Here is a 16,265-nt window from a genome sequence, read left to right as displayed (position 1 = left end):
GATGTGGGACGCTGCCTCAACGTGGCCTGACAAGCAGTACCTTTGCCATATTCTGTTGGTTAGAAACAAATCACAGGTCCTGCCACCCTCAGTGGTAGAGAGTCATAAGGGTGTGAACACTAGGAGGCGGGAGATGTGGGGGCATCACCTTGAAAGTTTGTCTGCCACACAGTGAGAGAAGACTTCATCTAAAATTAAAACAAAAAAGTCCCTTTTACTATTCTAGCTTACTTAGTCTCCTGAACTGAGATATCCACTCTCTCATCAAGCTTCTAGTTGAAATCAATCTAAGAATACCAATGTCAGTTCAATAATGACCCACCGTCACCAGATGCATCCATGTCTACCTCACCACTCCGCCTGCTTCCGTCAACATCTTAGCGCTCAGGACGGGTAGTGGGTAGAGATAGGGGTTGTTGGTAGGCATATGGAGACAGTGTTTGTTTGTTTGTTTTCTGAGCACATTCATAGGTCCGCATTCGTGTGTGTCTGTGTGTGGTACTAAGCTCCGAGGCCTTGTAACAGAGATGACGGATCCCCACTGAAGAAAAATGACAGTCAGAATAGGAAGACGAAGCCAATTTGTCACTTAATGCAAAGCCTGATTGTGCTGTAACAACAGCCTGGCGCTGGGATTGATTACAAACGAGACGACACTTCCCTGTGGGCTGCCTCGCGCGTTATTACAAATAAATACCATTCGTTTCAGTATCTGCATTACTGCACAGGACAGATTACACCTCGGCGCCTTAGGTATACAGTAAATATCCCAGGGAGTACAATGGCCCTCCGCAGCCTACAACAGTTTTGCCTCAAAACACCGTTTCATAAATAAAATAAGGCTGTAGCACAGCGCCATGAGAACAGAAAACGAACACGGAGTTTGACTGATATTAGGGATTCATTTCCATGCAGGGCAGACTTTAAAGTGTGCTAGGTTTTTGTTCCAAACGGCCTGGGGCCCCTCAGCAGCTGTGCGGCATCTCTGATTGCTCACTGGCAGCGAAGCCCAAGAGAACCACTTGATTCCTGAGAGTATTTCCTGAAAATCAGAGCTCGGCTTTCAAGATGGAAATAAATCTGTTGGATTTTTGAAATATCTCCTTGCCCTTGCCCTGACTGTTCCCAATCTGTCATCCTACCGTTTTCAAATAAATACGTTATTTTAACCAAGGAATAGAGAACGACTGGTTTTTTAATTTATTTCCTTATGCCTTGCCTCAGTACAGGGTTGAATTTGATCTACCTGTGAAAAATATCTTTTTCCATTTCCGTGCCTATCCACTTGTTTTCTATTTTCCTCTCTACCTCTTCTCAACACTTTCCTATCTTTTCCATCTTCCTCTCCTTCACAAACACGGAGAGGCACTGGAAGGTTCCAGTCCGGCCGTGTCTTAGATGTAACACGAGCTCCCTCTGCTGTCCAGAATGTGAACAGCTCCGCAGCCAGGCTGCTTCAGAGCAGGCGAGCAGGTTGGAAGAAAACCTGAAGACGGTCTCCCTTCTCTGGGCAAACACTGGAAGTATTGTTAAGATGAATAATTTATTAACCCGCGATTGTTTATTGACTGCCCTTTCTTTATTTACTTCTCAGTTATTAAACACACTCGGCGGAGTGCCTGGGTGTCAGCCCTCAGCCGACTTGCAGCTTCTTTCTGAGCCAATGGATGTTCCCAGCCCCCTCGCTTCTCTCCGCAGGAGACATTTTCGATCTCCTTTGTCAGGTCAGGGTCAAACTACAGCTGTTCTGTGATGACTTTATCAATTCTCAGTTGATAGACTCTAAATGAAAAAATGCCTACTGCTGCCTCGTCGCTGCTTAAGAAGGAGAGTTATTTGTGTAATGTTCTGTCAGCCTGGCAGGGTCTGTGACAGATGCAAGGAGTCGAGTGAAGTAAGGAAAAAGATGTTTTTAACGCCTTGTGTTAGTCTCCCTTCCTTACATCAAGGAGCAGATGACATCCATCCCAGGCTGTCCTTCCAACCCACACAGGCAAGGGAGGAAACGGCCCCCACCCCGTTCAGAAGGTAATAAGCCAGACCTGCGTTAAGTAAGTATACTAATTATCGTCCTTCACCTTGAGGTGATTCAAAGTCAAAAGCGCTGGGCGCAGGTGGGAGAGGGCCCTTTCTCCATGACGAAACTTCTCCAGCTCCAGATTTGAAGGGAAGCATCAGTCTGCACCCAGAGGGACTTCTGCTTTTAGAGGGCAAGGATTTCCACCATCCAGAATTTCAGGAATATATGCTGTAACCCCTAAATAAATGAATGAATGATAAATAAGGCTCAAGGCAAAGAAGCAGCAGAAATTCCCAAAAATGAACAGATTTTATTCCCCAACGTTTAAAAATATTTTATACTGACACTACATACAAGCATAAGAAAGCTTTCACACCGCCTTCTCCCTTTCTCTCCTGACTTCCCCACCACCTGCATCTCTCTCTCTGTCTTCCTGAAATAAGCCAATAGTTTCATTTCCAAATAACTCATTAGGCATTTATGTTTGACTGCAAATGGACCTATTACCAGATATTGCCCCCAAAAATTCTAACAGTAAATAAAATTAGAAATTTCCTCTGACAAATAGAAACGGCAAGAAATAGGATATATTGGAGTATATGAGGAAGCCATTTGGTGTAAACCTAATTCCATCCTATTTTTTTTCCAAAAGGGCCTGACATGGCCGCGGAGCATGCATTGTATATCCGCTCCAAGCATTTGCTATGGCAAGAACAAATGGCCTTAAGATAAAGGTGCAACTTCCCCCTACATTGGCATTTCTTTAAGGGTAAGCATCTTTCCTGAGGTTAGGAACTGATTGCTGTGCTCACCTGAGACCACCCAGCTCGAGATAACAGACCTACCACCCTGCTGTGCCCACCAAGACAGCAGACCTACTACCTGCTGTGTCCATCAATTGCTGTGCTGACAGAGCAGTCTCGTGACTATTGTAAAAGGGACATTTCAATCACATGTGAAACATCCTCTTTGAGGGTGTATAGCCACTCTGTACACCCCACTTCTTTGGTGCCCTTCCTTCCCTGAGGAAGGAAGGCCCCAGGCTATGGTCCTCACATTTTGGCTCAGAATAAACTCACCCAAATTTTCATTTATAGATTGGTTATGGATTATTTGCATCAATACATCAAATTATACCTTTCCTCAAACTAATGGCATTCAAGGAAGACTCACATCTTGATATTTTCTCTCCCAACACTAATATTTGCACACTCAGCATCCTGAAGAGGGGGAAGACACCCAAGGGTAGTGGTGGCAGTGATTGGGGAGGGACCTTACCAGCAGATTTGCATAAACCAAAGCATTGGGACAGTTAGTCTGTAAGATATAGTACATTTTAATGGTTAAGAGCACTAAATTTGAAGTGAATCTGACCTTCTGACCTGGGTTCCAGTGGTGGCTTTGCCAGGTAATCAGCTGTGTGACTTGAATGTATTTCATAAACTCACTAAGCTGCAGTTTCCATGTTTGTACAATGATGCTTCTTCTTTCATGAAATCAACTAGGAGAGTTCATACATGTCATGTCCGTAAAGTACTTAGCGCAATTAGAGGTACAATAAATACACAATATGTATAGGGGACCCTTAGCTTTCTATTTTCTTTCCCTTCTTTCTTGACCATAGTCAAGAAAAGGATTGTCCCTTTTTTTTTTTAAAGATTTATTTTTTCCTTTTTCTCCCCAAAGCCCCCCGGTACATAGCTGTACATTCTTCGCTGTGGGTCCTTCTAGTTGTGGCATGTGGGACTCTGCCTCAGTGTGGTTTGATGAGCAGCGCCATGTCCGCCCAGGATTCAAACCAACGAAACACTGGGCTGCCTGCAGCGGAGCATGCGAACTTAACCACTCGGCCACGGGGCCAGCCCCTGGATTGTCCCATTTTTAATCTTCCTAAATCCTGCCTGTCTTCATTTATTTATCCAGCAAACGTTTATTGAATCCTTCTATGTCCCAGGCTCTAGCTACTCAAATATGAAAAACAGAGTCCTCACCCTCTAGGAAGAGAACACACAAATTAATAATCTATATAATGAAATTTAGTCTCTATTTGTCTCTTTGTTACTGGCACTAAAATAGTTGGTGTCATATATGGCTATGCGGCATGGATGAAATCCACTTTGGGAGAGGGTGTTTAGGGTAGGAAGGAACAATTATTTTTCTTTGCATACAAAGTAATATAGCACATCGTTTCATTCAGTGCAACACAGTATGCTAAAAGTTTAAATTTATAAATCTATGTGTTTTGAATGTTGCCGGAACTTTATGGATGGTAAAGAAGACTCAAAATGTTCATGAATTTTTTTGCAGTTGTCCATTTTAACTTTCTTATTTTTTCCCTAGTGCAGTCACATAAAAAATCATGCCAGGAAAAAAAAACAGCCATCTTGGAGATAAATCTTAGCTCCTCATCAGCAAGAGCTATGAAAACTTGAGAATTTTGAGAGTCCAAAATGTTGAGTCTTTTCCTCCATTGTGTCCCCAATTCCTAATCCAAAATCTGGCATAGAGTAGGTGCCCAGTAGATCTTTTTTGTCAGAAAGAACTAACGACGTGAGGGCTGATCAGCAGAGACAGGCTCTCTCAGGCAGTACCCTCTCAGAGCCACACGGGGCTCCCATTTAGGAGAGGCAAGAGAACCAAGTGAACTTCTGAGCGCCCAGAGATGGGTGGCATCCTCCCAGAAGCTGAAATGCAGTGCGAGGAGACACCCAAGGAGGAACCCAAGGAGTGGTGGAACCTAAAGAGAGATGCCACTGGGAGAAAATACAAATAGAATTTCAAATGCGCCCCAAATTGATTATTCTGAATTTAATATTTGTTCAACACCTGAAATTCATCTCAATCGTCAAGCCCTAAAATAGAAAGGAAAGTGTAAAGAATAGGCTGTTCCAATGATGAAGTCAGGACCAATTCTGATCTTATCGTCCAGAATCAAGAGGACTTAAAAAATAGCAACAGAGCCTAACATAGCACATTTTTAAAGGGTGTAGACAAGAGAAATCAGTAATTAGTCCCAGTGAGTCCCCCAAATTACCCCCATTTGCTTCCCGATGTCTGTAGTGAGCAGGTGGACTCAGATTTGCACTCGCCGATTTTTTATCAAATTGCTTCCCACAGGGGGATCCCCCACCAATATTGATTTCTATGTGTTTCCAGCTAATAGAATGAAAACTGTAGTATAAAAAGAAGCTGTATTACTAAGTTGGAAATTATTTTAAGTCTGAATTAATTATTATAATTTTAGAAAATCACTACAATTGAAATATTTATTTTTAGTCCTTCCGTTAAACTTTGTTTAATAAGGATTAATAATTGCCCTGGTGACACCAGGTAATACAGCCAATTACCAAAAAGAAAAAAAAAATGGCAAGTGCAATGATTGAGCTACGTGCAAGGTATTATAGAAGCAGCAAGGAGACTACTCAACCCGGTTTGAGGAGTGGAGAGAGGCGAAGGGAAAAGGCAGGCTTCCTGGAAGACACAAGTGAGCCTTAAATCTTCCTCTCACCCAACTCCAGCTCCACTCTCCTTTCCACTTGTATCTGGACACAAATATGGATGACCATTTTGAAATGAATGTGAAAATCTGGAGACTGAATATGTCCAAACCCAACAAAGGGAGTTTGGCTTTGAGACCTTCCAAACGCTTCAGAGACTGCTGTGTTGTCACGTCGACGCAAACTGAATGATGGAATAATCAATTTTTAAAATATTTTTATTTATTCAAAGCTAAAACAAGAAAAAAGGAGGAGGAGGGAGAGAAAAGGGAGGGAAAGAAGGAGATTGAACAAGTCCCCCAGAAGAAAGGAGCTGGAAATGTTCCTTTGTGCAGAGAATCTTTCATCCATAAAAGTATCTGTCCACCCTGATCAGAATTTACAGAGCCTATCACCATAAACCCAAGCACTTTTCATTATTTTTATGAGAGAAACGGAGGATGCTTCCACTGGTAAGTGCTTCAAAGTTTCCTGAGCAATGATGCTAAGTGCAAGAAGGTGTTATTACGTCCTCCGCCTTCTTCCCTCATCCATACGGCGCTCTCAGAAGAGTCCTGAATGTTGGGAATGGATTACAATGATGTGAGGTCAAGGAAAATGGTAGCCAAATGTTGGTAAAGAGATCTACAAACGGCACCCGTATCATCCTTTCAAAAATACATTTCACTCAAGCAGCAGGGAAAGAATTTGATGCAGGATGAACTTAGAGAGAGTGAAGTAATATGACTGTCTGACAATAGCCTGAGCTTTCTTCCACACCCTCTGTAGGGATCTATTAAAGAAACAGGAAATGGAAAGAGAAGCTCAGTGTGTGATGAATGTCAGTTACTATTACTTTTTATGAAGCTCTTCTGGAAAGGCCTTGGGTATAGACTGGTATGTAACAAGGTAAATACATAAATAAACAATCACCTGCATTCCAGGGTTACTTGCCTCAGCCCTTTTTGTGAACTTGTTGAGACATGGTGAGGTTACAAGAGAGATTCTAGACAGAGTGTAATAAGAACTTGTCACTGTGCAATATGCTGAACAAAACAAAAAAGATTTGTGGCTTCTGTCTGGGAGAGCTGATGGATTAGGGTATTAGATTCTTCCCTTGTTGGTGGGGGAAAAAAGAATACTCAAATCCCCCTTGCGTCAGTGTTTGCTTCTTAGCACTTTTATGGATGGTTTTGTTCTGATTTGGAAAGTCGGTAAGACTAGGACCCTCAACAGGCAAGTGATGGGAATATGAGGAGCCTTGCTTATAATAAGCCGTGCTGATCTATATGTCTCCGGGGAGAATGTTTGGTAGCAAAACACAGACTTTCAAACAAGTGATAATAGTGCTTTATGGCTGCATGGTGTCTTTTTTCCTGGACGCATCTTCAAGCATTTTACAAACATGTGGAAAGGGTCCCTCACCAGTCATTGGGATGCAGTTGTATCCAGGGCAGAATAAAGACAGCCGCTCTGCCAGAAAGCAAGTATGTTTTCAGGAAGAAAGGTTATTTTGCAAGTGTGCTTATGAAATTCTCTAATATTTCCCTTTTTTCAGGGCATTTCTGTGTGAGAGTGGACATGGGCTAGTGGGTACAGGGTTTAATCCCATAGGATTAAGCTAGGGCACTTGATCTGCTGCCCACACCCTTCACCCTCCCTATGGACAGGGCTCAAATGAGCCAAAATGCATTGAGCTAGACGTCCCAGCCAGTCAGAAGTGTGTGTGCCTGTGTGAGCGAAGAGTTGGTTGCCGAGGGGGCAAGGTTCTTTGAAGGTATGAGACTGTCATGGGTTAAATATAAGGGTCTCAGGTCGTTTTTACCACCAGCCGGCAGAGTCAGAGTCCCTTTCTTCTCCTCAGCAGTCTGGATCCCTAAACCATCCCCAGGCCCAGCCACCAGAGGGAATTAGTATGGGTCCAGAAGGACCAGCTTCACGGACAGAAACCTGTGCGGTCACACAGGGCCTCCCACTCAGAAGAGCCTTGCTCTTGACTTCATGCTCCATTGTAGCCATCTGAAAATTCCTAAGAATGTTATCTTTGAACTTGTGTTTTATAAGCAAAGTCCATTGGGACAATGGAGCATGAGCATGTGCAGAGGAGATATATGTGTGCATACGGGGTTACCCTACTCCACCATTCACCTATACCGTTGCAATGCCCCATGCATAGAATGCCAGGGTTCCCATGATGCATGGGAGTCAAGCATGACTCTGTCACATCATGATTGAATAAGTGGTGCCCTGACAGCTACCCCCAACAAAAGAGGCCACAACTTTCCCTTCAAACCTGTTTGGCCTGAAAGAAGGCAACAAGAACAACCAAGGAACCTTATCATAGCCTTTCCTACGCATGTTACATCCCTGTATTAGCCAAAATGATGACACAGAAGGAAAAGGAAAGACAGGGCCACCCACGGTTCTTTCTCCTTCCTGTCTTTCCTTACTCAGTAAGCAGAAGCGAGTGTTCATAGAGTGTGTCATATCAAGTCAGACTTTTACATGGTGAAAGTTGGTTTGAGTTCCTAATTATATTTTTTTTTTCCAAAGATTTTATTTTTTTTCCTTTTTCTCCCCAAAGCCCCCTGGTACATAGTTGTATATTCTTCATCGTGGGTCCTTCTAGTTGTGGCATGTGGGATGCTGCCTCAGTGTGGTTTGATGAGCAGTGCCATATCTGCACCCAGGATTTGAACCAATGAAACACTGGGCCACCTGCAGCGGAGCACACAAACTTAACCACTCAGCCATGGGGCCAGCCGCTATACGATATTTTTTAAACTTTCGCATGTTTTATTAAGAGCACCCAAAAATATAAAGGCGGTTGACAAACTGATTGAAAAATACTTACAATATATATGACAGAAAAATAACATATTTCCTCAATGTTTTAAAACCAATTACAAAACAAGAGAAAGATAAACATCCCAATAAAAAATGAGATTAGGACACAAGCAAGCACATCACAAAGGAACTTCACGTGACCAAAAGTAAGCATTGTAAAACATCTTAAAATTCACTAACAGAGTCAGCCTTGATGGCCAAATGGTTAAAGTTCAACACACTCCACTTCGGCGGCCCAGGTCCAGTTCCTGGGTGCAGAACCATACCACTCATCTGTCAGTAGCCATGTTATAGCAGTGGCTCACATAGAAGAACTAGAAGCACCTTCAACTAGAATGTACAACTATGTACTGGGGCTTTGGGGAGAAGGAAAAAAAGAGGAAGATTGGCAACATACATTAGCTCAGGGTAAATCTTTCCCAGCAAAAAAAAAAAAAAAGCACTAAAAGAAAAATTCACTAAGACAAGAAATGCAAATGAAAACAAGTAGGGGCCAACCCAGTGGCATAGTGGTTAAATTTGCGTGCTCCACTTTGGCAACCCAGGGTTTGCTGGTTTGGATCCCAGGTGCAGACCTATGCACCACTTATCAAGCCATGCCGTGGCAGGCGTCCCACGTACAAAATAGAGGAAGACGGGCACTGATGTTAGCTCGGGGCCACTCTGCCTCAGAAAAAGGAGGAGGATTGGTGGTGTACGTTAGCTCAGAGCTAGTCTTCCTCAAAAAAACAAACAACAACAATGACATATAAGTTTCCACTCAGAAGGTTAGGAAATATTAAAATAAAAACATCAGCAGCTTGTACAGGCCTGAAATGGAATGTAACTGGAAGACAGTTAACTACAGAGAGCAAAATATTTGAAAAGAATGGCTTTTGATTCAGCAATAACATTGCAAGGAATCTACTAAAGAGATAATAGGACATTTATAAAGAGGAATAAGCAAGATGGCAGCATTGTTTGGAGTATCTAAAAATTAAAATAACCTAAAGATCCATCTATAGGATATAGGTTTAATCACTTATGGTAAATCCGTACTCCATAGGCAGCTGTTAAAAAAGGATTGGGTAATTTTATATGTATCCATCTTGAAAATGTACTCAGTAAATTGTGAAATTTTTTAAAAAGCAAACTACAGAATATAAAATGATAACATTTAGGGGAAACAAATGTGTGTTTAAGAGTTTATCTATTGTTATAAATTTTTCTGGAGGAGATCATATTTTAGGATTACCTTTGGAAGGTGACATTAATTGTAGAATAGAAGAAATATATGACACATCATTTACTTTATTCACTTCTACAATGTTTAGGAAAAAAATTTCAGAATCATATATCTTTCTTATAATTTTTTAAAATTCAAATGTTAAGATAAGTTAAAGTAATTTACACCATTTACTATATATCTCTACCACAGAGTATTAAGTAGCCATTAAAAATGATGCTGTAGGGGCTGGCCCTGTGACCTAGTGGTTAAGTTAGGTGTGCTCCACATCAGAGATCCTGGCCTGGTTCCTGGGCGCACACCTACACCACTTGTTGGTGGCCATGCTGTGGCGGGGACCCACATACAAAATAGAGGAAGACTGGCACAGATGTTAGCCCAGGATGAATCTTCCTCAGCAAAAAAAATGATGCCTCAGATCTATATGTATTGACCTCAAAATATGGTCACAAGATATATTTCTCTAAAAAGAAAAGCAGGGACCAGCCCTGTGGCCAAGTGGTTAAGTTCACACACTCTGCTTCAGCAGCCCAGGGTTCACCAGTTTGGATCCTGGGCACAGAGCTAGCACCGCTCATCAAGCCATGCCAAGGCAGCATCCCACACAGAGGAACTAGAAGAGCCTATAACTAAGGCATACAACTGTGTCTGGGGGGCTTTGCAGGGAGAAAAAAAAGAGGAAGATTGGTATCAGATGTTAGCCCAGGACCAATCTTCCTCAAAAAAAAAAGTAAGTTAAGTTCAAAAAAAATAAAAAGAAAAGCAGGTTGTTGAACAATATATGTAGCACAATCACATATGTATAAAATTGTTTATCTGTTGAGAGAAGAGAGTCAGCTGGCTGAAAAGATGTTCATTAAATATTAAAAGTAGTAATCTTTGGGTAGTGGTACATTTAATGATTTTTACTTTCTTTATGCTTTTCTATGTGTTTTTTAAAATGAGTGTGCATCCTTTTTGTAAATCAGAAAAAAAAAAGACTCTCTCCATTTTGAATTCTAAATTCAAACACTCATTTTAAAAATGAGCTAGGAGGAAGTGGAAGAAAGTTCTACAAAATGAATAAAAAAGGAATTTCTTCCTGATTCACAGTAGTACCCCCAAAGTCAGCACAAATAAAGATTATAACCTAGAACCTGAATATTTTCTGACTTGAATATTTTTGCCCCAATTTTGCCAACTTTGCTAAGAATAGTATGTCAAAGCCCCCCCATACACAAATTCATCCCTAGTCTATCTATTTAGCAATACATTTTCAAATGTAACCACGTACTAAAATTGTTTTTTTCCTAAAGTAACTTATTCTGAACTTTTTCATTTATCCCTTAAGCACTATGTTTAATGTTTAAGATAAAAAAATTTGAAAAGCACTTACTGACCTAATATTAGTGCTACATGAATGCGCAGGCGGATTTTTCCAATTTTGTCCTAATGGCAATAATTGTTTCAGAATCTTGCGAAGTCTCACTTCCTTATCAGTCTTTCCAATAATTCTCACTAGGAAAAATGGCAGTTTTATCCTTCTAGTCAGCAGAGATTTAGAGGCCAAGAACTATACTGAATTCTCACCTGGCGAAGAGTTTATTGCATTTTCAAGATATGCTGCAAGACGTTTATTAGTAGACCATGTAGTATTTATCACCAGTAATTAAAACTAATCTGTTCCTATTGTAATAATCGCACAGAGTCAAAGATGCAATACTGTGACTTTTGTTTATTTGTTCTTGCTTTAATCTACTATAAAATTTCCTTTACTAAAGGCATTCATCTTAAGGCTGATATTAAACAAACCTGTTTGGTTTTTACTAAGAAGACTAGGGAAAAGCATTGGAAGTCACTATAAAAACATTTCTAAGGCAACAGTGCAAAGATCCAGGAATGTTTGTGTACTGCTGACAGAAATAAACATAAATTGACTTTTAAAAGATAAGAAAGGGGGCCAGCCCTGTGTCCCAGTGGTTAAGTTCGCGCGCTTGGCTTCGGCGGCCCAGGGTTTCGCCGGTTCGGATCCTGGGCACAGACTTGGCACTGCTCATCAGGCCATGCTGAGGCAGCATCCCACATGCCACAACTAGAAGGACCCACAACTAAAAATACACAACTATGTACTGGACGGCTTTGAGGAGACAAAGGAAAAATAAAATCTTTAAAAAAAAAGATAAGAAGGTAATCTGCAACATGGAGGAGCCTTAAAACTATACAAGCCCTTGACCTTAAAAATTCCACTGACAGTTTTTATCCTAAAGGATTAATCATGAATGTACATGACGTGATACCTCTGAGACTGTCCAAACACTGGGGCTTGGTTTTAAAAACTGTCCAAATAATAAAACACTTTTATGCTATCAAAAATTATATTGTAGGTAAATATTTAATTCCAAGGAAAAAATGGGGGAGAAGTAGTTTACAAAATAGTATGCACAACATGATCACGATAGATAGATGATAGATAGATAGATAGATAGATAGAAAGCGTTGAGAAAGAGGAAATCCTCTTTCTACCCTTCTTGTCTTATGGCTGGACTAATAATAAAATTAACACAAGACCAGATTAACAGGAGAAAAACCGAGTTTAATATGTACATATTGGAAATCAGAGAGACACGGTGCTTGGAGAATGAACAAAGCAGACAGTATATATATTTCACACAAAGAAACAATAAATTTGTGTGGAACCATAGGACAAAGAAACTAGGTTTGAGGTACGTAATTAGTGAGGAATGTAAGCAGAGTTTAGACTTGCTGTCGTAAATTAGCAAAGTTTGTTTATACGGACTTCTTGGCCCAGAATCCCCTCGATCTGGTGATAAGGACGCAGGGAGAGCATCTTTCACATGGGAGACTTATTTCCTGCTTTCCAGGGACCAGAGCCAGGAGGGTCAGAAAGCCCTTTTTGCTTCTTAAGCAACTTTAATTTAAAATAATCAATATACTGTTGTGGGATATTTCGAGTCAGCCTGCCCTGGACCCCAGCAAGGGATATATGACAGAGAGATAGATAGATAGATAGATAGAGGTCAAAACTGGGACTATATCAACCCAAATACTAATAAATCACCAAAATATGAATGTTGAAATCTCTGGATGGTAGCATTATGGATGAGGTGTATATCCTCCTGTGTGCCTATCTGTATTTTCCAAATTCCTACAATGTACATATACTTCTTCTATAATGAGAAAAGGTTCTCTATTAAAAGATGGTAATTACTCTCTAAATACTTGTGGAATGAATGAATTCAACTTATTTTCTCATGTATTTCTCCTCCTACTTTGAGGATTCTCCATATGTGTAAAGTATAATTGGAGAAAGAGAAGCTTTAGGTGTAATTCAAATCCAGTCTCCTGAACTGAGTTTGAATTACACCTACTTCCTTGAGGCATGAACAATGAATTAAGACCGGAACAAGAGACCAAGAACAAGCACACCATTGAGACCTGAACGAGAACCCCAAGAATTGTCTCAAAACGACATCACACAGAGATATGTACACATGAGAATTGAGCACGTCACATTCTAATATCAGCCAAATGAGGTCAAATTATAGTTGAGGAATAATGGTTTGGGGATAGCCACAATGGGGCCCAGTCTCACCAAAGACTGAGAGCTATATGAGTATTCTGTTAAATTCAAGCACATAAACATCTAAAATTTAATAGGCACAATTTTTTGTAAAATCTCACAATTTTTTGTGTGCATGTGTGTGTGCACACACATGTACAGTGCAAAGCAGGACCTAAAGGTCCTGGCAAAGTGGCAGCATGTCATGCAGACATGCAGCAAATTTTTGCTAGATGAGTGCTGGTTACGGGCACAGCTGGCCCCCAGATTTCTAGAACGTAGAGAGCAAGTCAGTTCACGTGTGAAATTTCAGGCCTATACTTTAAACCATCACCTTTATTTTTATCATTTTGGGGCTATTGTTATTTTAGGAATGCTGAGGATGAGAATTGCATTAATTAATATCTAAAGAGTTTAAATCACTTAAAATGAAAAGCAGGTCTGGAACCCCTGGCCAATTCATATGCCCAGAGTTCACTACAGCTATATAGAGCGGTATCGCCAGCAATCCACCGAGATGCTCCCTATTTCCCTTTAAAGTTTTGAAATTGTAAAGAAGTTTTGCAATTTAAGGGACATCTGTGGTGTAAAAATCATGACAGAATTTAAACAACATAATACCATACTGACTTGCCTTGTTCTCCGGGTCTGAGGCAACTGCTCTTTAGTTAACCTTCTGGAATAAAAGGGGACACAGCAATCATCCATGAAACACTGCTTCTTGTTTCAGCCTAAACAACCTGAAAATAAAGAACTTCCTTCACGCATTGTTAATTGTTTAGGTTCCTTCACATCGGCCATCCAATTAAAAAGTTCACACATACATTTCATGATGGAAAATGCCAGTTAAATCAGGAAAATGAAATTAAGTCAATGATGCTTTCTTCACACGCAGAGGATCCTTTCTGAGGTGGTGTGGAGAGGGCTTGGTATGGGAATTCCCCGCATCTCGAGGAACAGGTTCAAATGCCAACATCCCTCTACAGCTCCGTCCTTTGCTGAGGAAATAATTTCAGAGGCAAGCTCGTATTTCAATCCAGCCACACACCTGTCTAAACCCCCGTGACACAGGGCTGGAGAGAGAAAAGACTGTCATTGACTTTACTCCTCTTTCCTTTAATGAGTTTTGAAGGGTTTCTTTTTACCAAAGAAATAATGAATGCTTCTTGCAAACTGTGGGAGAAAATGTCCTGTTTGAAAGTAATTGAAAATATGTTTTGCAGCCACTTACAAACTCTTTTCCAAATAGCTTTCTTTCCTAATTAAGTCACCACAATGTTTAGCTCTGAAATTCACTGGGTAGAGAGTGACATCTAGTGTGTAATAAAAGAATTTGAAATACATAAATTTGGAGAAGGGCCTAAGACCTAGGTTTATAAGCATGACTTTTACATGCTACCATTCTAATATAATAATAATGGCTAGATGGAAATGCAAGGCTGATATCATAGACGTTTCAAGAAGATTTGAAAATATGAGAATGTTTTCTCTTTAGAAATCTAGAAAATTTTGGATGTTTTAAGGTGCGTTTTGTCTAAAAAAACATGCTGGTCCTAAAAGCAATTTGTATGGGGACAAGGTAAGGTCATAACACCTTAGAGATGAAATATGGCTTTTCCCTGAGGTCAGAAAAGTAATTTTCACTTTAAAGTTAAAGTGGACGGGATCGCTGATGATCAGCGGCCCCTGAACTCTAGCCTCTTGTCATCATGGGAAATTTCCAGGCCATGCAGGTGGACAGTTCAAACCTAATGCAGGAGAAAGCAGTCTGCCAATTTCAGTGACGTGTGCAGATACCTAACGTGGGCAATGTCTGTGCTGCAGCGACGACAGGTGGGGCAAGGCAAGGCGAAGGCCTTAATTGAAACATAAATTAAGTGCTAATGTAGGGACTCAAAAGAGGAGGCAATCCTACAGAAGGAACAGAAACTATTTGGTTGAGATGATCAAATTATGAATAAAATTTCTGACGTGCAAATGGAAAGAAGGGGCATTCCAGGTCAAGGAATGCCCATGAGCAAAATCACAAATCATAAAAAGATCTGAGCGCCACTCTGCTTTGTTGAGCAGCAAGTAGTACACACTAACTCAAATGCAGGGTAGATATGGAGTAGAGACAGAAGATAATGTCGACTGGTATCATCTTGACAGACTCTCACTTGCCAGTGGAGGAATTTCTACAGGGTCCTTGGTGCCTTGCATCGCTGTTCTTCATCAAGGTGGCATGCCTGTGTTCTCTGATCCACAACCCACAAAGGGAGCATGAAGCAAAACCGCAAAGCTGGTGTACAGTCACCTATGGCAATTAAAAGAGGTGAGGCCAGCTCTATTCCTGTCAAGGTCGTTGCAGAGCCCAGGCATCCCCTGTTAACATCCGTCACTGAGAGTGAGCAATATGCAGGGGAGTTTCTCCCCCATGCCCACTCCCCACCTCCAGATTTAAAGAAAAAGATATTAGCTATTCCACAGGAGCAACTTGAGCATTTCTTCAGAGGGGAGATTCCCATCTTTGACCTTACCTGCTCCACCGAGGAGGCAAAAATCTCTCTAAGTAGATACACATCAATAGCCAGACCACTCCTGCTTGCTGAAGTTGAGATTACATCATTAAAAATAGTTTCCTGGGGCTGGCCCCGTGGCCGAGCGGTTAAGTTCGCGCGCTCCGCTGCAGGCGGCCCAGTGTTTCGTTGGTTCGAATCCTGGGCGCGGACATGACACTGCTCATCAAACCACGCTGAGGCAGCGTCCCACATGCCACAACTAGAAGGACCCACATCGAAGAATATACAACTATGTACCGGGGGGCTTTGGGGAGAAAAAGGAAAAAATAAAATCTTTAAAAAAAAAAAAAAAATAGTTTCCTGTTCTGAGTAAGTCATCTCTGGATACAACAAGGGAGCCGAGAATTATTGGCCAACTGAAAAATGGCTGGGCCGCGTCAAATCTACTTGACCTGTATTTTCCAGTTTCAAAGGACAGAAAGTCCTTTCTTCTTTGAGGCAGTGGAATAGGACATTTGAAAGCCAGCATCCAAGCACAAAATAAGGGTATTTGGGAGCATCCTTGGAATTCTTGGAATTTGCTAATCCAATAATTTGTGGTATCGATTACTCTCAAGCAGCTCCAAAGATTCACATT

The 16,265-nt window shown here is 41.1% G+C and overlaps 1 long non-coding RNA gene across 2 annotated transcripts; it reads right to left on the bottom strand.

Annotated features, from left to right (window-relative positions):
- Nucleotides 1-1,524: 1,524 nt before the first annotated feature.
- LOC111770375 (uncharacterized) lies at nucleotides 1,525-15,800 on the bottom strand. 2 transcript variants are annotated; one of them, XR_011435328.1, is made up of 6 exons: nucleotides 15,647-15,800; nucleotides 15,287-15,423; nucleotides 13,952-14,125; nucleotides 13,762-13,867; nucleotides 3,395-3,521; nucleotides 1,525-2,257 (listed from the first exon to the last, which is right to left on the bottom strand). It is a non-coding gene; the product is annotated as an uncharacterized lncRNA (long non-coding RNA). The 2 variants fall into 2 exon arrangements; XR_002803617.2 differs by lacking the exon at nucleotides 13,952-14,125 and having other exon boundaries at nucleotides 15,647-15,772.
- Nucleotides 15,801-16,265: the final 465 nt, after the last annotated feature.

The sequence above is a fragment of the Equus caballus genome, chromosome 2 (assembly GCF_041296265.1).
Source record: "Equus caballus isolate H_3958 breed thoroughbred chromosome 2, TB-T2T, whole genome shotgun sequence".
NCBI classification, from domain to species: Eukaryota; Metazoa; Chordata; class Mammalia; order Perissodactyla; family Equidae; genus Equus; species Equus caballus.
Note: the sequence above shows the minus strand (reverse complement) of the source record. Positions and strands in the feature narration are given on the sequence as shown.